Source organism: Suricata suricatta, chromosome 7 (assembly GCF_006229205.1).
Source record: "Suricata suricatta isolate VVHF042 chromosome 7, meerkat_22Aug2017_6uvM2_HiC, whole genome shotgun sequence".
Classification (NCBI taxonomy): domain Eukaryota; kingdom Metazoa; phylum Chordata; class Mammalia; order Carnivora; family Herpestidae; genus Suricata; species Suricata suricatta.
In genome coordinates this window covers 42,695,865-42,720,451 of record NC_043706.1, presented here as the reverse complement: position 1 = coordinate 42,720,451, position 24,587 = coordinate 42,695,865, and the positions used below count along the sequence as shown (strand labels likewise).

The 24,587-nt window shown below is 41.2% G+C and overlaps 1 protein-coding gene across 2 annotated transcripts in view; it reads left to right on the top strand.

The window, feature by feature from the left end:
* Window positions 1-24,587, top strand: part of RCAN2 (regulator of calcineurin 2) — a 231,459-nt gene that overhangs the window by 176,232 nt on the left and 30,640 nt on the right. The window lies entirely within an intron of this gene.

Below are 24,587 nucleotides of genomic sequence, written 5' to 3'. Positions count from 1 at the left end.
GCTTCCAGGTTCATAGATCCATCTTCTTGCTGTAACATCACATGGTGGAAGGGGTAGGAGAGCTTTCCTCAGGGGCCTCTTCCCTGAGGGCACTAATGCCACTTGGGAGGGTTCCACTCTCATGAGCCAGTCACCTCCCAAAGTCCCCATCTACTAACACCATCACATTAGGGATTAGGATTTCAACATTGAATTTTGGAGGGACACAAACATCCTTAATATTGCCCCAGCAATGCCTCCCTCTGGCCTGAATAAAAAATAGGTGAAGAAAAAGGGTACAGAGACTATTCCTTCTCTGCAGACAATAACATAGGAAATAAAATTAAAATCTTTCTAGAAAAAAAGAAAAAGTAAATGAGCATTTCTGGATACAGAGGTCATTGTCTCTTTGAAGAAAGTGACTTTTTTAACTGTTCTTTGTGATCCATGCACAGGGTGACCATGCACCTGAATTTGCCTAGTGCAGTCCCCGTAAGTACCCATCCTCCTAGCAGAATTATCAATTACCTTTCATACCACAAATGTCCCAGGTTGGAAATGAACTTCCGTAAGTCCTTTCCCTTGGAAATAGCCATTCCCCCTCCTTGTGGGAGAATACACTGAGGCTGGTATTTCACTCAGATCACAGGGCTTCATGATAGGAAAATTAACCAGATCCAGGTAAATAACCATGTGGAAATTTGAGCCCATTGGAGGTAGAACAGTGATGGACATGCAAATAGAAAGGAAACATGTCCTGCAAATGGGACAGAGACTTGAGAACAGGAAGGCAACTCACCAGGACAGTTTTCCTGATCTTTTTTCTTCAGACACCATTCTAAATTATTTTTTTGAAAGCATGAAGCTTTATTTCCTCCCGCCCTGGTAGGCAGAGCCTTACCTTCTCAGCTGGCATTTGTGTTTCAGCACCACAAAAAGGTATCTGCTCCAGAACTTAAACTCACCTCTAGTTCCACGAGAAGTCCACCGAAGTATTTGCTGGATGCTGCCACTCACTGCCTCTTTAGCTCTCAACCAGCTTCTGGCCCTGCCTAACTCACTAGGTAAACACACTCACTACTCTATTCAACTTATCTGGGAAGCCAAAGCTCCATCAAGGTGAAATAAATTGTATCTGATGCATAGCCAAGGGATGACTTAACACGGTCCAGAGAGTGTTCAATGCTATTTCAACTCCCATGCTTGCACATTGCAAAAGCGTGACTGTGATTTAAATTATTTATGAGAGTGTGGGATGGCTTCTTTCAAACACAAACAGCCTTTCATGTTTAAAGTGTTCCCCAAAGCAGCATTTTGAGGGAAAGACTGTGTGTAGCTCACAAGATCTGAGACAAGGACAGTTTGATTGTGACGAGATTAGAATTTAAACACATTCTTCCTGTTTTAGCTGAGGCAGACCAACAGGTCTCATGGATGCCCGTTTTGATGGAGGAACGAAAATCCTGGAGCTGCAGAAGCCCTAGCTATGGCCACACCTCATGAACTCCTGGACATGGTTGCCACTCCTAATGACTTGTCTCTCCTCAAATATTGTGTTGTGGTGACATATGCCCTATGATGGGTGCTGCTGGCACCCATAGCTAAAGGCAGACATTGTAAGCTCTGGCCTGACCGTTCAGGAGATCTTTTATTGTATATTAAGACATCCAGTAGAATTCTACACACATGACCTTGACCCCACATTTCTTTCTCCGTAACACTTTTCATTTTGGAAAAAGAAACCAGCTCACTGAGATGGTGATGAACTACTAATGGATGGGCCTCCATTGTTGTTAGATTTGTGGATCATATTCCACATTTAGGAAACTTTCTAATCTGATTTTATTTTTTATGTGCCGTTTCTATGGATAGCAGAGGAGAAACTAACCAGGCTCTAACAGCCTATGTTTCAATAACCATGTAGCAAGGTCGGGACTTAGCTCTGTGGTCATTCCATAAGTTCTTTGTCACCACTGGTCTTGACAACCAAATAGCTTTTCGTCTTCAAGAACTACAAAGTAAATAATGCTTACACCAACCTACAAAACAGCACTCATTACTTTTAGGGACAAGTCACTAAAAAAATTAAAGTGATGAAGTATGCCATCTGATGGCTTAGAGTAGGTCTGTGTTTGGGAGAGGATGGGGGCCAAGTCCAGTCTTGGCAAAATTGCCAACTGTATTGCATGGTGATTCTATTCTTAACAAGAGCTCTAGAGGGGCACAGAAGATACAGACTTTATGGGCCGTAGACTCTGGAATATGAAAGCAATAATGTCCTTTATTTTTGGACAAAGTTATATCTACCCCACCGGTTGTAAAAGTCACTCTGGCTTTTCTCATCATTGCTACAGGGTTTTCTCAGTCACGTTAGACCACATCCAAACCAATGTTGAATTGAAAACCATTACACATTTTCACAGTGTTGAGACAGGGTTGTTGGGGGTGAGAGTGGCCTTGTTGAAATGTAGCCAATCAGACATCCACTACTGTCCTCGGGCTGCTGGTCCCAGTCCTCTGCACCCACCTGTCTTGGCATAAAGTACCCGTGTTTCCATCTGCAACCCAGTTAAAAGACTGAGGTTACTATTCTTTTTTTTTCAAGTTTTTATTTAAATTCCAGTTAATATACAGTAAGTAGAATGTTAGTTTCAGGTGTGCAATACAGTGATTCAACATTTTTATACAACACTTGGTGCTCAGCATGACAAGTACTCTCCTTAATCCCCCATCACCTGCTTCGTCCCCCTACCCACCACCCTTCTCGTAACCATCAGTTTGTTCTCTACAGTTAAGAGTTTGACTTTTGATTTGCCTCTCTTTTTCTCCCCTATGCTCTTTTGTTTTAGGTTACCCTCTATTCTTGCTCTGATTATAGGGTGAGTCTTGGGTCTCCTGTTCTCTCTGCCCACATCTGCAATCCTCTTTAAAGAACCCAAAATGGGCTTAAAGCTCTTTTGTGACACTCTAGAGCTGCAGGATATCCACCGGCGCGGCCTTGGGCCCTCACCACCTGGACATGCCGCACAACTGTGTCCACTCTACTGATCCTGTACAAAATAGTATGTGTGTGGATGTGGTGCGGATGGTTCTGGAGCCTTGCTTCTCTCTTGGGCCCCCTTCCCCTCCAAGGAAGTGAGGCACAGGTGTTGTCTGTTCTCAGATCCCCAAACTCACTTGGGGATCCCAGAATTCTACCTGCCCCTTTGAAGTTTGAGCCAAACTTCAGAGTGTAGGGCCCCTACTCAGACCTATATCCACACATAACTGTACTTCTCTCTTCTCCAGCCCGCTCTCTTTCTAGTCTGGAGAATTTTGTCTTCTTTGATGGGAAAAACTGACTCTGTAAATATTCTAAGTATTTTATATTAGTAGCTGGACCTCATCTTTCAAACCTGAAAGCTAAGCATCTGGCCCCCTTGTTTTCTGCTTTCACAGCTGAGGAAGTATCTGACCCACATTTAGCTTCCTGAATAGAGTAATAGGATTCAAAGAAAGAAACCATCAGCTAATACAGCCCTCAACAAATATAACCAACCTTTCTTTTTTTTTAAATTTTTTAAATGTTTTATTTATTTTTGATACAAAGAGAGACAGAGCATGAGAGGGGAAGGGGCAGAGAGAGAAGGAGACATAGAACCGGAAGCAGGCTCCAGGCTCTGAGCTAGCTGTCAGCACAGAGCCTGATGCGTGGCTAGAACCTACGAACGTGAGATCTGACCTGAGCCAAAGTCGGAAGCTTAACCGACTGAGCTACCCAGGCGCCCCTATAACCAACCTTTCAAAAACCAGAGGTCAGCAAACACTTTGCTTGTGTTATCAAAGGTTTGCAGGTCGAACCCCTTCTCATTGAACTAAGCTCTGTGTTAATCTCTGAATCACAAACAGGGAAGTAATAAACTGGATGGTAAAACAATCACTATCCACATTTTGTTGGCCATGGGATCCACAGGAAACCTCTATACTCTGTCCCATTCAGCCAAAGCTCTCATCATCATCTTTATCAGTGTTTTATGCATCTAGCCTTTCACAGAGCTGATTAGGGGCCAACTTCTCCTAAGATCCAAACGCAATGGTTAGGCTTATTCACAAAAGAAACACACAAATCATGACCCCCCCCCCATTTTGCCACATTCTTTTACTTTTCTAAAGAGAAGATGACCATAATTAGTGCAACAATGCCCATTAGGTGGGACACAGCCATTAGGCTAAATCTACATCCATACCCTTTCTGCACTAAATAAGGAGAATATGCATTAATGTTTGCAAGATTTGTAGGATACTGTTTATATCTGTTAACAGACATGATCCATGCATTTTAAAAATCTTACACAAGTAGATTTTTTTAGGTAATCAAAAAAAGATGGTAATAATTTTCAGTTATTCTAACTGAAGGAATAGATTGACTTCAGCAAAGGAAAATCACTTAAGCTCCTAAAGTCTTATTTGATCTGAAAAATGGTTAACAGTAATAATGCTTCCCCTACATACCTCAGAGGGTTGTTAACATTAAGGTATAATCTATATAAAACATAAATTACATGGGTAAAAGCAATATAAAAAGCCTGAAGCACAACAAAAACACCTGATGTTCATGTTTTTATCATCATTAATGATAATATAGAACATGTTTTCATGGATGAAACAGAGAAAAAACAATTCTGAGGTGCCTTCATCTTTAATGGAAGGAGAAACAAATTTTTGAAAGTCTATTAACCCAAATGCCTCAGTGGTCAAAAGGACAGCATAATGTTGGAACCATCAGGAAGGACATTGGCAAAAATGTGTCATCATGAATCCCCTACATCCAATATTTGGAACACCAGCTCCTAAAATAAATAACAGCATAGCTCTGGTTCCTGTTCCTTGAGAAAAACATGGCCAACGCCTACAAGGACATAAAAGCAGGACAGGTAAAATATTCTAGAACATTTGAAAACACTAGATACCCTTACATTGAGACAAGAAAAAATCCTACATAAAAGATGTTTACCCAGGGATGTCTGCAGAGCCCTTATTCATAATTTCTTAGGGCAGCAAGCAATTAGGAACTTACAAAAGCCAGACTCAGGACAAAAAAAGAATCAAATAATCTATACTTTTACAGAATTATTTACGAAATCTGGAACAAACTTAAGGAAGTAATTCTTTCTAGGAGTAATACAGGCTGAAAATATCACTTTAATTTAAAAAGCTTTTTTACACTTAATAACATTTGTGTTTCTTCTAATTATAGAAACATGAACAATTTATTGAAAAATTGGAAAAAACAAAAAAGATAAAGAATATTAACACAGTTTCATAACCAAAACATTTTGATGTATCTTCTTCCAAGAGTTTTCCTTTTCATGTAATTTATTGTGTAATATTTAATATAAATAGAAGTGTTTATGTAATGTATAATAATAAAACCAATCCCTATAAATCTACCAACTAAGGTTAGGAACAGTCATTGCTCCTTATTTCAAGAGGCTGATACTACAATTTCACCAAAGAGGTATAAAGATACATTGGTGCACCACCGTGGAAACCAGTATGGAGGTTCCTCAAAAAATTGAGGATAGAAATACCCTCTGATCTACCAATTCCACTTCTAGGTATACATCCAAAGGAAATTAAATAGCCCTGAAAAGATACCTGCATTCACATATTCACTGCAGCACCATTTACAATACCATGACAAGGAAACAAATGTTCATCAACAGATGAACGTTGAAAGAAAATGTGGTCTTCATCCACAATAAAACGTTACTCAATCATAAAGAGAAAGGAAATCCTACCATTTGTGACAACATGGATGGGAGATGGGCCTTGAAGGCATTGTACTAAGTAAAATAACTCAGTGAAAGAAAAATGCTATAGATTTCTCTTATATGTGGGGGGAAAACACCCAATTTATAGAAGCAAAGAACAAATTTGTAGTAGGGGCAGAAACAGGGTGTGGAGTGGGGAGATGGGTACAGACTTCCAGTTATAAGATGAATAAATTTTGGGGATATAGCATACAGCATGGTGACTCTAGTTAATGATATTGTATTATATATTTGAAAGTTGCTAAGAGAATAGACTCCCACTATAAAAATAAAAATGGTTACTATAAAATAAAAATGGTGATGTGATAGATGTGTTAACTAACCCTATTGTGATAATTATTTTGTTATCCATACATATATCAAATCCCTATGTTGGACACTTTATTTTTTTTAATTATTTTAATGTTTTTTAGAAAGACAGAGAGAGACAGCATGGGCAGGGGAGGGTCAGAGAGAGAGAGGGAGACACAGAAACTGAAGCAGGCTCCAGGCTCTGGGCTAGCTGTCAGCACAGAGCCTGACGCGGGGCTCGAACCCACGAGCCATGAGATCATGACCTGAGCTGAAGCCGGATGTCTAACCAACTGAGCCACCCAGGCACCCCTATGTTGGACACTTTAAACTTACACAACGAAACATGTCCATTATATCTCAATAAAGCTGGAGGAGGGTGGGGAAGAACCTCATTAAAAAACATAGTCAAAGGAGGCTGTGATAGTTTTACCAGCCTGGAGGTGAGGTGCCAGAGTCTGTCTCCAGCAGGTCCAGGGCTCCCTGAAGGATGGACAGTGTCGGCAAAAGAGAGGGCAAGAGAGTCTCAGCTTTCTTTCTGATCACCAGGCAGGCATTTCTGCTCTGTCGGTTTTTGTGTCTTTACTTATAGATCAAGTGTTAACATGACATCAAAAAAGTGGAATTTTTGCTACAAATAATTCTTAGGATAAAATGTTTTCAAAAGTGTACAGAAACAGGTTTTACAGAGGCATTTTTGCAGGATTACTCTAATTTCAGTGAGGTAGTTAATTTTTACAAATAGGATAATAAGACGTTCTCAGTGAAAAGCAGATAACATACACATTTGTTTAAACCAGTAGTAAATCTTACAACTAAGAAGATAGCAGGGTGTTCTCAGAGAGAAGCAGAAAGCAAACAAATTTGTTTATATCAATAATGCTAAGATTCAGGCATAGGCTAGCAGTCATTCTGTCTGGCTCACAAAAGGAAGAATGTATTTGTGCTGGTTAGTAAGTTGCTTGTATAAACCTTGTTATTTGATGTAAGCACCATGGGGGCCTAGATGTGCCAGCCTTTGTGTATGAGTTTAAGTTTTAACTCCTCTTACCCATCCTTACAATGGGTATCAGTGTAAGGGAAGGTATTTGTGGCACCAATTAGCAAAGGTATGGGCAGTACCTAATGTCTGGCTCTTGTTTGTTTCTTATCTCTAAGTTAGACTCTTTTTCTCCAGGCCAGAGTGAATAGTAACTCTTGTGTTCTTTAACCCCCCCCCCCTTATTATCTATGTCTTAGGTTTGTGAGGCTCATTAGAAGAGACTTTCAACAAACATCTGCAGTGCTTTGTCTAAATTCTTCTTTGTAGAGGTGGGAATATGCTGCTTCCCATGAGGTATCTGTGTGGGAAATATCAGTCTGATTTGGAACATTTTGAGGCCCAATCAATAACAACAGTCCCATTCCCAGTATGAGCCAATAGTAGAAGGAGATACCAGCTTTGCTTCATGGCAGGAGCTGTGCAAACATCTGCCATTTCCTTGCCGTGATGGTGTCATCCAGCAAGGCCGACACAGCTCCCAGCAGTGAAGGGCAGGTGGAAGTTGAGAAAGACCTTGTAAAGGATGTATTCTGCATTTAACTTCATTCTGAAGGTTCAGACGATTCTTAAGATTCTTAATATTTTGCTATGTCCGTCTTTTTAGCTTTTCAGCTATTTTGGATAACAATGGCAGCAGGTTGTAAGCACTTGAAAGAGCCATGCTGTCTTGAAAAGGGCACAGAACGAACATCGGTGTTAAAACTCCAGCTGCCCTGTCAGAAGCCCAGGAGCTTTTGTCAAAGTCTTTAACTTCTTTACATTAGTTTTATCTGTAAAAAGGGATGATCTCTGTTACAGTTTTAATGATATGAAGGCTATGCCTAAAAAGTGTTAAAGGTTGGTGTTCATTGGCCCAATCACCAGAGTGTAGAACCAGATCCCCTACTTTGCTGTCCCTTGAAGCAGTGAGTATATGACACTCACCAGTTTTTCAGGGATACAGAATATGTACCATATGTCAGACCTGGGGGGGGGAGGGTGACTACTCAAAGATATTTTCCCACATAAGAGAAAATATTAAGAAAGAGGAAGATAGACAATACATAAAATGGTAGAAATAACCGCTGGTAAGAACAAAATGGTGGTTGCCAGAGGGGAGCAGAGAGTGGGGATGGGCAAAGTAGGTGAAGAGGATTAAGAAGTACAAATTTCTAGTTATGCAATAAATATGTCATGGAGATGAAAAGTACAGCATAAGGAATATAGTCAATAATATTGTAATAACTTCAGGGACAAATGGTGAATACGCTTATCATGATGAGCATCGCATAATGTATATAAATGTTGAATCACTATGTTGTACACCTGAAACAAATATAATAATCTATGTCAACTATACTTCAATTAAAAATGAATGTTAAAAACACATCCTCCCCCAGACACCAATGTTAGCATCATAACCCAGTTAGAATGTTACTTTACAGCATCATTTAGAATTAAATGAAATCACAGAGAAAATGTCCAGCACAGTTGCACCAGAGCTAAATTATAAGTTCCCTACCTTGGATTTGAAGAATGAATGAATTTTCTGAAAAAGAAGATACTTTTTTTTTAAAGTTGATGATTAATGATTTCCTTAAAGAGAGTTATGAAGGTATTCCTTGGCGCATCTGGTTTATTTTATGCCCTGTGGTCTTAGTCTTTGTTAGATTGAACCACGTGAAATTACCAATATTCGATGTTTTTCTTAAACTACATAAAATCCAGTTTCATGTGGCTCAACCCAGTGTCATTTGGCAAGAAGTCCCCAGCGCTCCTCTGGCTCAAAATAGCAGGTTTAGAAAGGGTTGAACTCCTTTCTCTACTAAAATCTCCCTAAAATGGCAAGAACAAATATAGCAAGAAGAAGTAATTCATGGCATTGGAAATAGGAGAAAGTGTAATATGAGCAGATCAGGAATCCTTCTGGAAGACAGCAGGCAAGTGGGATCCTCTGGGCAGGAGCAGGCTGCCGCGGGGATGAACGCCCAAGGAGCGTCGGGCATCACGCTGGCCATCCAGGCGGAGCAACAGGGCTTCCCCAGCGCAGCCCTCACAGGGCCCCTCGGCACTCATGCGCGCAACCGCAACCTCAGCATGTGTTCCCAGGCTCGGCCTGTGAGTAAGCAATCACGAAATGAAGTGGGGTATCTTGAAGAGTGTTTGGGCCACTGGAGAAAGAGCTGAGCCTGAGGGAATCTGAGTCAAATAACTTTCAAAATGACTATGAGGCAGCACTGCAGGCCCACTCCCCACCCCAGAGTCGAGTCACCCTCTTTGGCGAGCCCTGGGTTCCCGCACTCAGCCGACACCTCCCAGCTTCTGGGTTCTGAGGCCCATCAGTACATCCCACCCACGCACCCTGAAGCTCAGAGTCCTCCAGGTCCTCCAAAAACGCCTGAGGCATGCATTCCCCAGTCTCTGAAGCACTGGCAGGGGAAGGCACTCAGCTGAGTCCCCCTGTGAGAAGGGCCTCCAGCCCAGGAGAGCAGGGAGCCATCTCACCGTGGCCCTGGCCCTTCTCTAGGGATAGCTTTCATGCAATGACTGATCCAAGGAATATAAGGTCCTGAACTGGAGATGCAGGATTTGCTAAGGCTTTTGTTGGGACTGTCCTCTAGTGTGATGGCAGAACACGTACATGTTTGTCAATACAGTGACCCAGGATGTCCACTACCAGTCACCTTTGTTGGGGAGGGGGACGACTCAAAGATGTGTTCCCACACAGCAGAAAAATGTTAATTCATGAAGAGAAAGATAGGAGATACAAAAAATGGTGGAAATAACCCAGAACTAAGATGAAAAGAAAGCTTATGACTGATGTAAACAGTCCTACAACTTAACCAGTGGAAAGAGGGCCTCTGCGTTGCTGGCAGTCTGTGGTAAGTGACCTCTAGACGCCATTGGGTATAAAACATTGTATAATTAGGAACCTGGACGTGTAATTTTGTGGTATTACTAACGAACTAAGAGCTTATGTCTCTTCTCTTAAATGAAAATAGAAAGGCATTTAGAAATTCTAGGAAGGAAAAATGAAACAGATGTGATTCTGTAATGAAATCAGCAAAAATGTGTGCCGCTGATGGAGTGAAACAAATAAAGTGTTCCAAAACAACAAATCCAACCCCCCCCCCATGTCGAGAAATTTAAAAGGAAGGACAATTAAGTGTGTCACAAATTGTTCCTGTTGGTTTACTTAATGACATTATATGTACTTCTCTTGGCTGCCATTTCTTTCCTACCAGTGTTTTTGGTACTCTTACATGGTATTTTACCTATATGCCCTTTTCTGTACATTTTTTTAGGTAGGCTCAGGTTCTTTTTTTAATTAAAAAAAAACAGAAGTTTCAAACTTTACTTTAGACATCAGCATTATCTCCTGATTTTCATGAGACGGATGACTTATGTGATATACCTAGAAACAAGCCCATTTTTTAAAAGATTTTTTTAAAATAATGTTTTAAATAAAACTTCAGAGGACTCCTTGAAGAAGCTAAGATTCTTTGTTTTGAAGAACTTGTTTTCTGAAAGTCAGCAATTTCTTCTTTTTCTTTAAATTTTTTTTCTGATAAATTTAAGTAAAATTACCAATGCTTGATCAACAAGATCCAGAGATCTTGTTGGAATGTAGATTCTGAATCAGTAGGTCTCGGGGCTTTCTGGGGCTGAGATGCTGCTTCTTTAACAAGCCGCCAGGGCAGCTGCTGCTGGCCTGTTGTCCAGAGGTTGTACTGTCAGGAAGACATACAGCACCTAGAACAGTGTCCGCACTTAGGAAGGTTGATGATTATTGATAAGTGTTGATGATTATTCTTATAGCTGAGATGTACTTGTGCCCACAAGCAGTCGCACATGGCTGTGCAGTGGTCAGTCTTCTTAGTGGAACACCTACCTAGAATCTTTTCATACGCTCATTTATGAATTTTAGTAATCCCTAAAGACATATTCTGTATCTGTCTCATTAGATTACAAATAAATAGCCCATACTAGAAAGTCTATGAAGTGCGCCTGATTGGCTGCTGTGAACGCAGAGGAGGCTTGCACATTCAGACAGGACTGACCATCAGCGGGGCTGCCACATCTTTCTAGGGTGTTGAGGATCCCAGCTTTGCCATGCCTGCTTCAGAGGCTTAGCTGAGTGAGGACCACATACCCAGCATGCCCTGAACAGTCTCAAGATCACAGTATAGAGTGTCCTGATTTGGGCAGTACTTGGGGTGATTCTCATGACTGGGGACGATGACGACAAGTTACTGGCTGCATTCAGCTCACGTGCTTCTCCCCAAACTTTCTGACACAGGGAGAGGAGGGAATTCTTAATCAAATCATTCCTCTTGACTGGCAATGTTTTGGTTCCTACATCAGGCTTATATTCAACCATCTTGAGGTTTTGTGTGTAAAACACACATGCGCACTTGCACATGCACAAATATGTGTATTGTGTATACTTTCATTACTATGATCCTATTTGCAGAAACTTCTAGGCTGAAATGCTTATGTAAAGCTCCCATCCTTTTGCCAAGATGCTTCTTTTCAGGTTCCAACCATTCTAGGATGACACTAGAATTCTTCACGCTGCCTCTGATCTGTGACATGTACATGAGCAAAGTCACCTGAAGACAAAAGATGCATCTGTCCCATTGGGTGAGGTGCAACAGAATGGATAAGCCATATCAACCAGGCTCCTCGCTGCCCTCAGCAGGGTGACCTAGAGGTTGACCATAACTCCAGCCCCTGGACTATCTAGGATGAGGTGTGCATTTGGTCACTGACCAGCTAGTCACGGAAGACAAACGTTGAGTCTCTTTCAACCCATTTCTTCATCCGCCTCAGATGCTTTATTGTGAGACTGAAATAGATTATCATATGTAAGGGGCTTAGTGAGGGGTTGGCTGTCTCATAAAAGTCCAGGTGACAGTTTAAGCCCTTTGCAAAATTGCAACCCCAAATTACGCTCAGTGTTACCTACAGCTGCATTGGTTGTTTTGTTTTTAGATCAATGGCAGCCACAATCAATATTGGCTCTCATGTTTCAGTCTGGAAAGCTTTCATTCAGGTAGCATGTGTCCCAAATTTGAAACAGATTGAAATAAACCTTTTAGTTTCAAATCTCAAGGAATTTGAACATGAGGGATTTAACTGTATTAAGTTTTTATCATTAACAAGTATTCCATTTGTGCCATTTTGTGAAGGACAGAGGATAGAACCTAAATAAAACAGAAAAAGGATAACTGAAAGGAGTAAAAAAAAAAAAAAAACAGTGGGGAAGATCATTGGGAGCATAACAAACTTCCTTTTCTTTCTAGATTTAAAGGTTGAGTCATAAAAAGTTGCTCATATCTGCCTCTCCAAAGAATGCAAATGCCATTTCAATTTCTTGGGAAAAGTAAGTTAAGGATACTATACTGCCTTTGAAAAGCATGCTTTGATCGCACGCCAAAAGGTAAAATGAATTAATTAAATTTTAAATTGCCTATCTTCCAGAGGATGTAATATGGAACATATTTAGGATTTAGCCCTTTAATTTAACATTAAACATACTAAAAATGTCCTCATCAATTATTGACCTCCCAATATTAAAACAGAGGCCTCACTTCAGTCTTGAGAAGATAGGACACTACTTGTTTTCAGAGGGACATTTCCTACCTCTTTCAGTTACAACACACAGTGGCATTCAGGAAAGGAGTCATTTCCAGACTTCTTCCAGAATTGGTCTCTGGGCTGGTGAGCACTTCATATATCAGCAGAATTAGAATTCAAAGGAAATGTAGTCAGTGGAGCATATATTTTGCCAGGAAAATAAATGTTGTAAGAAACAAGTATGAGCTGACTCTTAAAATAATAAAATCTCAAATCTCATTTGGGTCACATTTACAGCAATTCTACAAGTACTTAATAACAGCTGTGGTGTGCCCCAAGGGAAACATGATTCATTTTGTCATCTTTTTCCTCAGTCCCCCAGTATGCCTTTCCTTAGAGGTGACATCAGATTAATAGGAATATATAAATCCTTTGATGATCCTGCTCTCCTGCCCGGAACAAAAGCTTCTTCAAAAGTCCCTCCACACATCAGTATTCCATCCATTTATCACATACCATTAATTCCCTGAAGTCTTTCTTGACTCTTCCTGCATGTCCTCTCACACACACACACATGCACGCACAGACGCACGCACACTTTGATGACCCATCATTCTGGAATGAGATTCAGATCATGAGAAATAATCAAAGGAATTAGAGGCTAACTCTAAATGGAGAGAGGGTATGTTGGAGGAAGGGGTCAAGAATGACTTCAGGAAAGCAGTGTGTATAATTTGACATCGGCTTCCCTATTATAGTAGAGTGTTCAGTACACATTTATTGATTTTTTAAAAAAAATGTATATTTATGTATTTTGAGAGGGAGGGGAGGGGCAGAGAAAGAGAGAGAGAGAGAGAGAAGATCCCAAGCAGACTCCATGCTGTCAGCACAGAGCCCAACGTGGAGCTCAAACTTATAAACTGTGAGATCATGACCTAAGCCAAAACTAAGAGTCAGATGCTTAACCAACTGAGCACTACCAGGTGCCCCACACATTTATGGATTTTATGGAAGGATGACTTTGAAGAGAAGAGAAAATTCACCCAAAGGTAACATGAGGGAGAAGGGGAGGATTGTTCTATTCATATTGCCTTATTCATTTCATTACCAAGGGAGCCCTTCCCATAGGGAGGCATCCTGGATGGTACACAGCTGGCACTCAATAATGCATCCATGTGAAAAGGACACAAGGGTAAAAATGACACCACTTATGCCCTTGAAGTTTCTAAAGACTAGCTAATGAGGGAGCAGTTACTCTCACTAACTAGATCACTGTGTTATGGGAGCACAGTGGATTCAAGTCAGAAGGATTTCTCAGATCTAGTATCTAAGCTGGTACTCAAGAGACAATGTGAACTTACTTGACGGGGATGTAACATACAGCATGTTGGCTGCAATTAACAACACATTATATTGTAGATTTGACAGTTGCTAAGGGAGTACATCTTAAACATTCTCCTCACAAGAAAAGAACTTGGTAACTAGTTGAGGTGATGTATTTTAACTCCATGTTTTATGGTAATCATTTTACCATCTGTATATATCTCGGACCACTATATTGTACACCTTAAAGTTAGGCAGTGTTATATGGACCAATTATACCTCCATAAAACTGGAATAAAAAGAACATGGTGGGGGAAAGTTATCTGAAAGAGAAGGGAGTCAGTAGCAGAAGAAGGGACAGGTGCAAGAAGGCCTGGAAGTACAGAATTGCCGACCTTAGGAACCTGTGAGTGGACGTTTGGCTGGTGTATAGGGGATGGGTTGGGAAAGGGTAGAATATGATATTAGTGGGGTGAGTGATGGCCATTTTATAAAGGGCCTTTAATGCTAAGCCAAACCATATTCAAACGGCTGTGTGAAGCCACTGAAGGATGTTATAGACTACCTATGTGACCAGAATGTTGTCTTTTAGAAAGACCTCTCTTGCAGCATACTTTCAAAGTTGATTCAAGTGTTGCCAAACTGAACCTAGACCTAGTGCAGTAAAAGGGAGAGCTGCGGCAAGTCAAGGAATTGGTGCAAGGGTGAAGGGTTGGAAGACCACAGGTCGTGTTGAGTTACAGTAGGATGTGGGAGTCAGAGAGGGAAGAGATCAGGTGACCCACGGCTTCCTAGCTTGAGCAACTGGGTATGGAAGACATTCATTGAGAGAGGGGTATGGGAGCAGGAGAATTAGACGCCCCAACAGAGATTTTGGCTTCAGAACCATTAAGTTTAAGTCACCAAATGGATATCTTTAAAGACATGTTCAGGAAAAAGTTGAATATGGGGAACAGAGTTCTGGAGATGGGGTTATCAAAAAGATAGTTCAAGTGTGTCAGAGAGGCGAAAAAAGCCAGGTGTAAGGGGCTTAATGAATTTCTTATGTTCCTGAACTTTGAACATTATTGGTAGTGGCTGGCACCTTTGTCACGTGCTCACTGTCTCTGAACCCTGGCCCCTGCTGATGGTACAGGATCTCCAAAGGGAACAATTGACAGCAATTACCCAGTCGATTCCTCCCCAGAATTATGTAATTTGCCATGTGTCTTTGTAAAGAAAACTTTTAAAGCTTAGCAGCCAAGAAAGAAATAATGATGGCTAATTTGGACTCTACCTCTTAAGTAGATAATAATATCAATAAAATCATATTAGTGTAATTAGACTTAATTTTATGTGAGGTATTACTCTGGGCATCCCTGTAATTGCTCTTTGCCGTCTGTAAAGGATTAGATCCAGGTAGCAAGGATAGACATATAAATACAGCTGGATGTAGACACAGCTCTCTGTATGCCCCAATCCAGGGATAGGGAGATTTGCATAGCTAATGGCTAACGGGCCAAATACAGACATATGAACAAAACTTGTTTCTCTTCCAATCTGGTATGAGCACACTCATGCTCAGTACCTTTCTAAGTAATTTAAACATACTAATTCACTTAATGTTCAGGGAACCCCTATAACATAGAGACTGTTATTAGTCCACCTTACAGGTAAAGAAACTGAGGTGTCAAATAGATCAAGGTGTAAATTAGAATAGGTGTAAATTGCTCAAGGTTGCACAAATCCTGGGTCCAGGATTTGAACTAGGTGAGTGTGGCTCCAGAGTCGATGCTAGAGATGTGGCTTCACGCTGCCCTCTCATTAGCCATACCTAATAGGTAGAACGATATTTAAATGAAGTTAAAATGCGATTCCTGGTCTTATAAGCTATAAAGGAGGCTGTGCATTTCATCAATTTCCCACGCACAATTAGAGCTTCTCTCTAGTCAGGGCTGGGGACAGCCTTGGGCGCTCTTGCAGATTGATGATCAAAGAAGAGGAGTTGATGGCCCAGAGAAGGATGAAGCTGTCATTAGCCCTCAGGCAATGCCTTGAACCTAGGCAGCCATGGATACTGTAAACTGAAATGTGACAGCTATAAAAGGATCATCAGATCCTTCCTTTGTATTTAAAACCATGAAGATATGTCCCATTTGTGGCCTGTAACTAAGATCTGTGCTCATAATTACTCTCTCAGAGGTCTCCCAGTTTGCCTGGTTTACCCACATGCCCCATACATGTGGGGGTGCTCCTTCCCACTCTTCTCTGGGTATTCAGAGACCCCTTGGGATGCTTAGAAACATTCTGCAACAGACAGGGAGCATGCAGTCATCCACAAATGGTACCTTGCTTGGTACGGACAAGATCGATGTCCCCTGGGCTCTCGTGGTGGTGGGCAGGGTTGACCTCCCAGAGCAAGCCCTGGTGCCAGAAGGGTCTCACATTTGCTGCATGGAGTTAGACCCCTCAAGGGTCCTAGGCACACAGACAATGCCACCTGTAGGTTTCTCTCTTGGTCCACTCACCTGACACTTACCATCCCTTACTGCCCAGCTGTAGGGATGGGTTCCAAGCGCCCCTCTTATTGGCTCCCCCTCAGTCCTCCATCTTGGGGATTTACAAAGTGGGTGCTGGTGTGCATAACAGGGCCATACTCAGCCATCTATATGATAAATGAACCGACACTTTGCAAATTCGAGTTCTTGGCTTTCATTCTAGTGATCCAAACACATAGGGAAACGTTCCTTATCAGCCAAGAGTCATACAAGCACCATATTTGAGCTCTTCTGTACACATGGACTCCAGACTCCTTTGTGGTGGTAAAGTACACTTGTCATTCTCTGAGGCATACTTCCTGGGAAATGAATGAAGTTTCAGCTTTAAGGCCCTCATTGCAAGGGCCCATACCCAGGCCCTAGAAGGACCCTGACAATGTGTTTCATACGATCGTATATTTTTTTTGTAAAATGTCTAAAACTAATTTTGTAAGAATTTCTTATTACCATTAAAAAATATTCCACTTTGAGACACTGGGTGCCCTAGTGGATTAAGCGTCAGACTCTTGACTTTGGCTCAAGTCATGCATGGTCTCATAGCTCATGAATTTGAGCCCCACATAGGGCTCTACGCTGACAGCACGGAGCCTGCTTGGGATTCTCTCTCTCTCTCTCTGCCCCTCCCCTGCCTGCTATCTCTCTCTCAAAATAAATAAAAATAAACTGAAAATAAAATACTTCACTTTGGCACCTATTTAGTATTATTTTGCCTAAAGAAGGTTTCCCAAGTTCTCAAAGCTTCAAGCTCCACAAACCCCCCATTCAAAGAACATTCCAGTTTGTAGCCTATGTACATATTCTCGGCTTAGAGTGGTTTGGGGCTTTGTTTCTGCAGTTCTCTATGCATCGGTGGTAGCACAGTGAAATCAGGATATTGGAGTCTTCCTCCACTAGAAAGAAGTCAAAGTGTACTCTCTCACAGAAACGTCATCCAGCCACCCCGAGCTGTAGGGTGGGAAAGAAAGAACAGACTCGAACACAGGCCACGGAGAGTGTTCTGCTGAGAGAAGCAGGTGATGAGATGTCAGGACAAAGTGGGTCCTTTTAGAGTTTAGATCTGTGTCTCTCACAAGGACCCCAGTGAGAAGGGACAAAGGCTTTTGTGCCTTTACCAGTGAATTATCTTCTCCCAAAGCAGTCACGTGACATGAGGTCTGTCCACTTCTTTTATAAGTAAAAAAGGGTTGAGAACCTCCTTTTTATAATGATTTTCTATCTGGGTAACATCAGGACCACTAATGAAATGGAACAGGATTTAATACAAATCTGGCTGGCCTAAGACATCCTGGCAGGTTAAAATCCAGGAGTAAAAATCCCCCCCACTCAGGCCTGATATTCCTTTCACACAAGCAGTCTGCATTAGGGAAGATTTACAACGGCAGGTCCCTGTGACAGGAGGCCCTCCTGAGCAGCCCGTAGAATCCAGTATGATCTTTAAACATGGGATTTGCACCTGACTTGTCAGTGGAATCCATTGAGAGGTGATAAACCAAAGTGAATTAGTTCATTCTTCAGCAGTGTCTGGGAGGTCTTATTTGACAGACGAGAGCCTTGTGATTTTGAAAGAAGCCGAATTTCTTATTAAGATAATTTATACCCAAAGGGCTCATAAGTGAGAAAATTGAAACATATATAAAGGCATACAGCAGGTTTGGAATGCAGATAGAGTCAGCGTTGGACTTCTCCATCAGCTCTGCCTTCGAGTATGGAACTGTTCGTTCCCATTGACAAGGAAAGCTGGTTTTCTTGTTCTTGTTTTTCATACTTCCCTTGTCTGCATCCTATCAATGACATTTACCTTGTATTCACAACTTGTGCTTACTAGTTCTGGTTTCCGAACAGCGTAGTTGAGTGACTTTGTGGAGGTCATTAACTTCTCTGGCTTCCATTTGCTTCATGTGTTATTCAAGGACAATAACAATCTCAACTCTCCCTCAGAGGGTATGTTCAGAAAAGTCAGGATTCGGAGACATAATACGTTACACAGAATTGTTTTTCTGTAGCCTGTCTGGTTTGGAGTTAAATTGAAGGTAATATTTTAATATTCTAATATTCTTTCTATAAAATACCTTGGGGTTTTGTGTAAACCAATCAAGTAGAATGTATTGAGCCCTTCCTAAGTCTTCCTAACTTTAAAAAACAATAGTCTCTCCCATGTTGTTTGGAAACTGTAATTAGTCACCTGCTGCTTGGTTTTGTTCTGGCATTTCTGAGGGCAGTGTTCTTTCCATCACTGGAGCTTCTCTGTGAAGACCCTGGACAGATCCCTCTGCTTGGTTTCAAAGTCAGGCTCCTCTCTACCCTATGGACCCTGAGAGAATAGTATTGCCTGTGGGGAGTGCCATATTATGTTAGCGTTGAGATAGATTAGAAGCAAATTGTTGGCCCATTCATGCATGGTACATGTTCAAGACCCCATAGGAAGCTCTTCTGGTTTTCAGGAGGGTGTCCTGTTAGAGGGACTGCCCTTGAAAATCTTTCACAGTGCAGTCTCCTTGTGTGAAAAGAATAACTAGACCTTCTTGGCTCCAATTTATGTTTCTACCTTTCTTTTCCTTTTTGTCTATTCTCAGTTCCTATTTTATCATCTTTTATTCTTATATGTTTTCATAAGCCTTGTTTGAATCTTTTTAAAACTGTGAGGCACAAACAATACACAAACAAATAATTAAAACAGGGATGAATTAAGGAGATTCAAGGAAAACTGAAGTGAGTTCCTCCAAGGAAAGCAACAAACACTTCCATTTGTAGCGGTGCATCTATACCGGCCTCCACAATTTCCAGACTGCTCACGAAAAGCAAATACATTTAAAGGCAGGGAATTTAAAGTCCCAAAGTGTTCGTATTTGAAATCAAGTTACCCCTCTTCCTTCTTCACACACTCCTGTCTTGCACGCCCCACCTTGGAATGACCTAGCTATCCACTTACCACTCACCTGGAAAAAGACGGTGTAACTGTATTTTCTGGCTCTATTAAAACCATTGGGTCCCCACTGCATTCGGTCCCTTAGTGCTGTATAACCGCCTACATTTGTTTTCTAGGGCTGCTATAACAAAATACCACAAGCCGAGTCCCTTAAAGTCACAGAAATTTATTATCTCACAGTTCTGGAGGCTAGAAGACCTAAATCAAGGTGTCCGCAGGGCGGTGTTTCCTCTGAAGCTTGAAGAGGCATCTCTCTTCATCTCTTCTTAGCTCCTGGTAGTTGCAATCTGCCGGCAATTTTGGCCGTCCTTGGCTTATAGTTGCATCACTCCAATCCTCTGTCTTCAAATGACACTTTCCTTATGTCTTCCCATGGCTATCTTCTTATAAGGACAACAGTCATCCTGAATGAGAGCGCACCCCATGCCAGTATGATCCCCCTTTATTAGTTACATCTTCAGTGACCCCATTTCCTGCTAAAATCAGATTCTGAGATCCTGGAGACTTGAGCGTATCCTTTGGAGGGGACATAATTCAACCCATTACATTGTTATTTGACTCATCCTCATTTACTCTCCTTACTTCTGACCACAGCAGCTGTTCTGAGTCTTTCTTAAACTTCTCAAGCCCTCAGTCTCCCTTCCTCTTCCTTACCTGAACAAAGGACCTCACCATCCATTTCCTGGAGATGAAAAGCCATCTTCAGTTTTGCTTGTCCCATTTCCAAACTCCTCCATCCTGACCTATCACCTCCTCTCTCACAGGAAGACGTGTCTACCAGTCTCTCCAAAGCCTCTTCTTGTCTCCACAATCCCCTCCTCCTGTCTCCTCTCTTTCCTTCATGATAGTTTCATTTTACCAACCAGGAAGTGTCTCCCTGCACTCCTAAAAATCTTGTCGTGACCTGACTTCTCACATACTTATCATCCCAGATCCTTCTTTCTCCTTACCACACTCTCCTTCTCCACCTTCTCCCCTCCAATCACTCCTCAATCCAAATAATCCAAGTTTCACCTCCACATCTGTTCGAATAGTCCTCAGTAGGATCACCAATGGTCTACCATTGGCCAAGACCTTCGTCATCCTTTTCGCCTTCCCTGCAGCATTCAGTTACTATAGCAACACTTTCCTGAATGATTGCCCTTCTTGGATTTCCACTATGTTATGTCCTTAGGAATCTCACTAGACTGCTTGACTTCAACCCAAGCCAACTAAATCTTTACTTTCTCTGAGATATTATAGTACTGTTGTTCTCAAAGGATGGTCTACAGACTCCTGCAAGATCATTTTCCATGAGGCCAAAACCATTTCCATAATAAGGCTAAGACACTATTTTCCTTGTCAACTGTTCTGACAGTTACATCTGTGGTACAAATCAATGGTGGTTAAAAGTGCTGGTACTTTGGTACGAGTCAATGCAGTGGAAGCAGACTGTATCAGTATTATTTGTACTTTTCACAGCCACACACTCACAGTTAAAAAAAAAAAAGATAAAGGAAAGTAAGAAAGAAAATACCAGTTTCCTTAAGAATGTCCCTGATGAGGGCACCTGGATGGTTCAATGGGTTAAGTGTCCTACTCTTGGTTCTGGCTCAGGTCATGATCTCACAGTTCATGGGATCGAGCCCTGCATCAGGCTCTGTGCTGACAGCATGGAGCCTGCTTGGAATTCTCCCTCTTCCTATCTCTCTGTGTCTCCCTGCTCTCACTCTCACTCTCTCTCTCAAAATGAATGTTAAAAAAGAACTTAAAAAATAATGTCCCTGATGAAGCCATAAAGTATATTAATTTTATTAACTCTTTTTCCTTGAACATATACTAATTTTACATTTTACTAATCTGAATAACAAAATGGGAAGTACCCCAAGTATACTTCTGTGGCATCCCACGCTATAATGTTTGAGTTGAGGAAATGTTCTAAGCTGTCCTAAGCTGAACTAGGCATTTATTTTTCTCACAGAACACCATTTTTACTTAAAAGAACAACTAACTGACAAACTATAGTTATGTAGACTTAGATGCAGATATTTTCTCAAAAGTGAATGAATGAGTGTGCTACTCCAAGGAAAATAACTGTCTGTGTTTGTCACCAATGATTAGGAATGAACTTTCAAACAAAACTTAGAATTTTGGGAAGCCTGTATTTACCAACATTAATCTGCCAGATTTCCAATTTCTAAAGATTTTTTGACAAGATAGGTGGTAATATTAATGAATGTGACTTCTTATACTGGGTGATGAGATGGATGAGCTTTTGGAAAACGTTCATAACTCAAGGAGCCAATGTTTTTCAAGTGGCCAATGTACATCATACAGAATCATGCATGGGTTAAAAAAAAAACAAACATTAAGGGTGCCTGAGTGGCTCAGTCAGTTAAGCATCCAACTTCAGCTCAAATCATGATCTCATGGCCTGTGAGTTCAAGCCCTGTATTGGGCTCTGTGCTGACAGCTCAGAGCCTGGAGCCTGCTTCTCCTTCTCTTTCTGCCCTTCCCCGCTTCACGCTCTGTCTCTCAAAATTAAATAAACTTAAAAAAATTCTTTTAACTAAAGGTGCAAAATAGATAAATGTACCTTAGTATAATCAAATAAAAATGTTATTTTTTTATTCAGATTCAACATTGTAATATACTTTAAGAAACTGCCACTTGCCGAGCTTTCATGAAATATCAGGAAAGAATATTCACAAGCAATTTTGAAGAATATTCTAAAGGCTATTAAGTTACTCCTCCCTTTTCCAACCATGTATTTTGGTGAGGCCAGCTTTCATTCATATCCTTCAAACAAAATCACATAGAATAACAGATTGAACATAGAAGCAAATGTGATATTTCAGGTATCTTTTATTAATTCAGAAATTAAAGAAACTTACAGAAATGAAAAAAACGCTGATTTCACTAATTTTTTTTTGCCTTAGAAGAGTTATTTTTCATAAAAATATTATTTTAATGTATAATGGGCTTATTATTGTTGCTTTTAAATATATTTATAAATGTATATATTTTTAGCTTTCCAGTACAAAGAACATTGATAAATGAAACCCACATTAACAAAAGTTCTTTAGGATTCTCCCTAATTTTTAAGTGTGTAGCGAGGTCCAGAGACTGAATTTGAGATCACTGCTGTGGAACTCTGTTCAAACCAGTGGTTACAAAGGGAACTAACTGTTGAGGAAATGAGGAAATTATTGGGTGCGTGAGGTGCCAGTTTGGAGGAAACTGGCCGCCAGGGGACAACAGAGTATCACCGTGCATCTGGGGGGACACAACTCAAAGAGAATTGTCTGAGCTTGGATATGGGCTGCTATTGTTTTCAGTCAGGAAAGTCTAGCTTCTCCAAATCCCAAAGGGGTCACCTCTATGTCATCAGAATTCCAAAGGTGAAACAGTATGGAGTCTTTCTTGTCCTATGTTAGGATGAAGGGCTGAGCCTCCTACTTCCATGTTGACAAGTCACTGGATACAGAGCATGATGGGAAGATTTGCTCTAAAGGCAGGTGAGAGGCCCTTGTGGCTAGCTGTGTTTAGGACCCCATTTTGCCCAAGGATATGTCGCTGTACCTGCCTCTAACCAATTTCCTCTCATGCTCTGTCACTTCCACCAGTGAAATGTTTGTCATGTTACTAATGGAAGAAAATAGAGATGGCCAGTGAATGAATACCCAATTCTTGGCCAGCTATTTGTCACCAACTGCCACTACAAATCCCCAAAAGACTTATACAGAGGACAAGCCAAGTAAATGTTAGTTGATGATGATGATGATGATGATGATGATGATGATGATCTTCACAGAGTTTGTGAAAACCCTGGATCCTGAGTCCAAGTTTGGTGAAAGACCTCTTCTGATGATCAGCCTAAGCCCAAAACAAGGCGAGCAAGAGATTCTTGTCACTTGCCAACTCTAGCTCCATGCCATAGCTGCCTGGGGCCCTCTTTTGAAGATCAGTGGAGAAAACAATGGCCTTCAGTTATTGACATCTGCCAAAGCCTCCCAGGGAGTCAGCATATAGGTCATTCATTATCAGCCCTCCCCAAGCCCAAGGCCAAGATTCCTTGATTTTTTTTCTTTTCCCTCTAAATCAGTCTCTTGAGGCCAAACAGTTCTGAACAGGTCTTATGCGAAGCATAAAGAAGAAATATAAAATGCAAACAAAGAATTAGAGTCAAAGGAAAAGAACATCTCCCCTCCAAGTCGGTCTTACTGTCCCCACTCGGGCCCTGGGGCGGAGATGAGGAAGTGAAACTCCCAAACTAGAAATGGAAAAACAGAGAGCTACAAAGAAGACCCAAGAATTTAGTCCTAAGAAATATGAATATTTCTATCTAGAAATAAGAGCTTTTAATCTCTTAATTCCTTCCATTCCTGAAAAGTCCCCAAATTAATTAAACCACCAGCTGTGATGTGAGCAGCTGAGGGAACTGTCATTGTGAAAAACCAGAAAACATTGTATTCACCAGGACCCCTGTTCAAGGAAACACAATATTGTTGGGAAATAATTCCTTAATGAGCCTTCTTGGAGTGGTGGCAGAGACCCCAGGCCTAGGGGTCGGCTGATCACATGGCTTGAGAGATGAAGGAAAAATTGCCAAAAGAACAGAAAAGATTTTTGTCTTTGTTTTGTTTCTTTGGTTATTTCCTTATTTTGTTCTTGTTAGGGAAAGGGGATTGAGAACTCAATCTGAAAAGGGGAGAAAGAATGACTTAAATCTCCATGAATGTCATGAACCTTGAAAAAAACTTGCTTTGAATGTATCATTTGTGGTTGTGGACTGGACAGATAGGGTATAAAGACAAAGACACAGGAGTCAAAAATGGGAGGAACTCCGAGTGTTGGGAAGGGTGATGAGCCATGGACTTGAGAGTCTGAGACACATTTATCTGGATGCCCAACAGGCAGGGAGACCTTCTCTGACATCTGCAACCCCAGAGGTCAGTGACGTCACAGGCCCGCATCACATTGCTGATTCTCCTAGATGTGGTCGCACACAAGCCTTGGGTCAGTTTATTAATCCCCACCTTTTGCTTCTGCTGCAGTACTTCTCCCTTCCTCTCAGCCCAGCAGGATGGTTCTTTATATATTGAAAGCATCTCTATATTCAGTGTCCTAAGGACTTT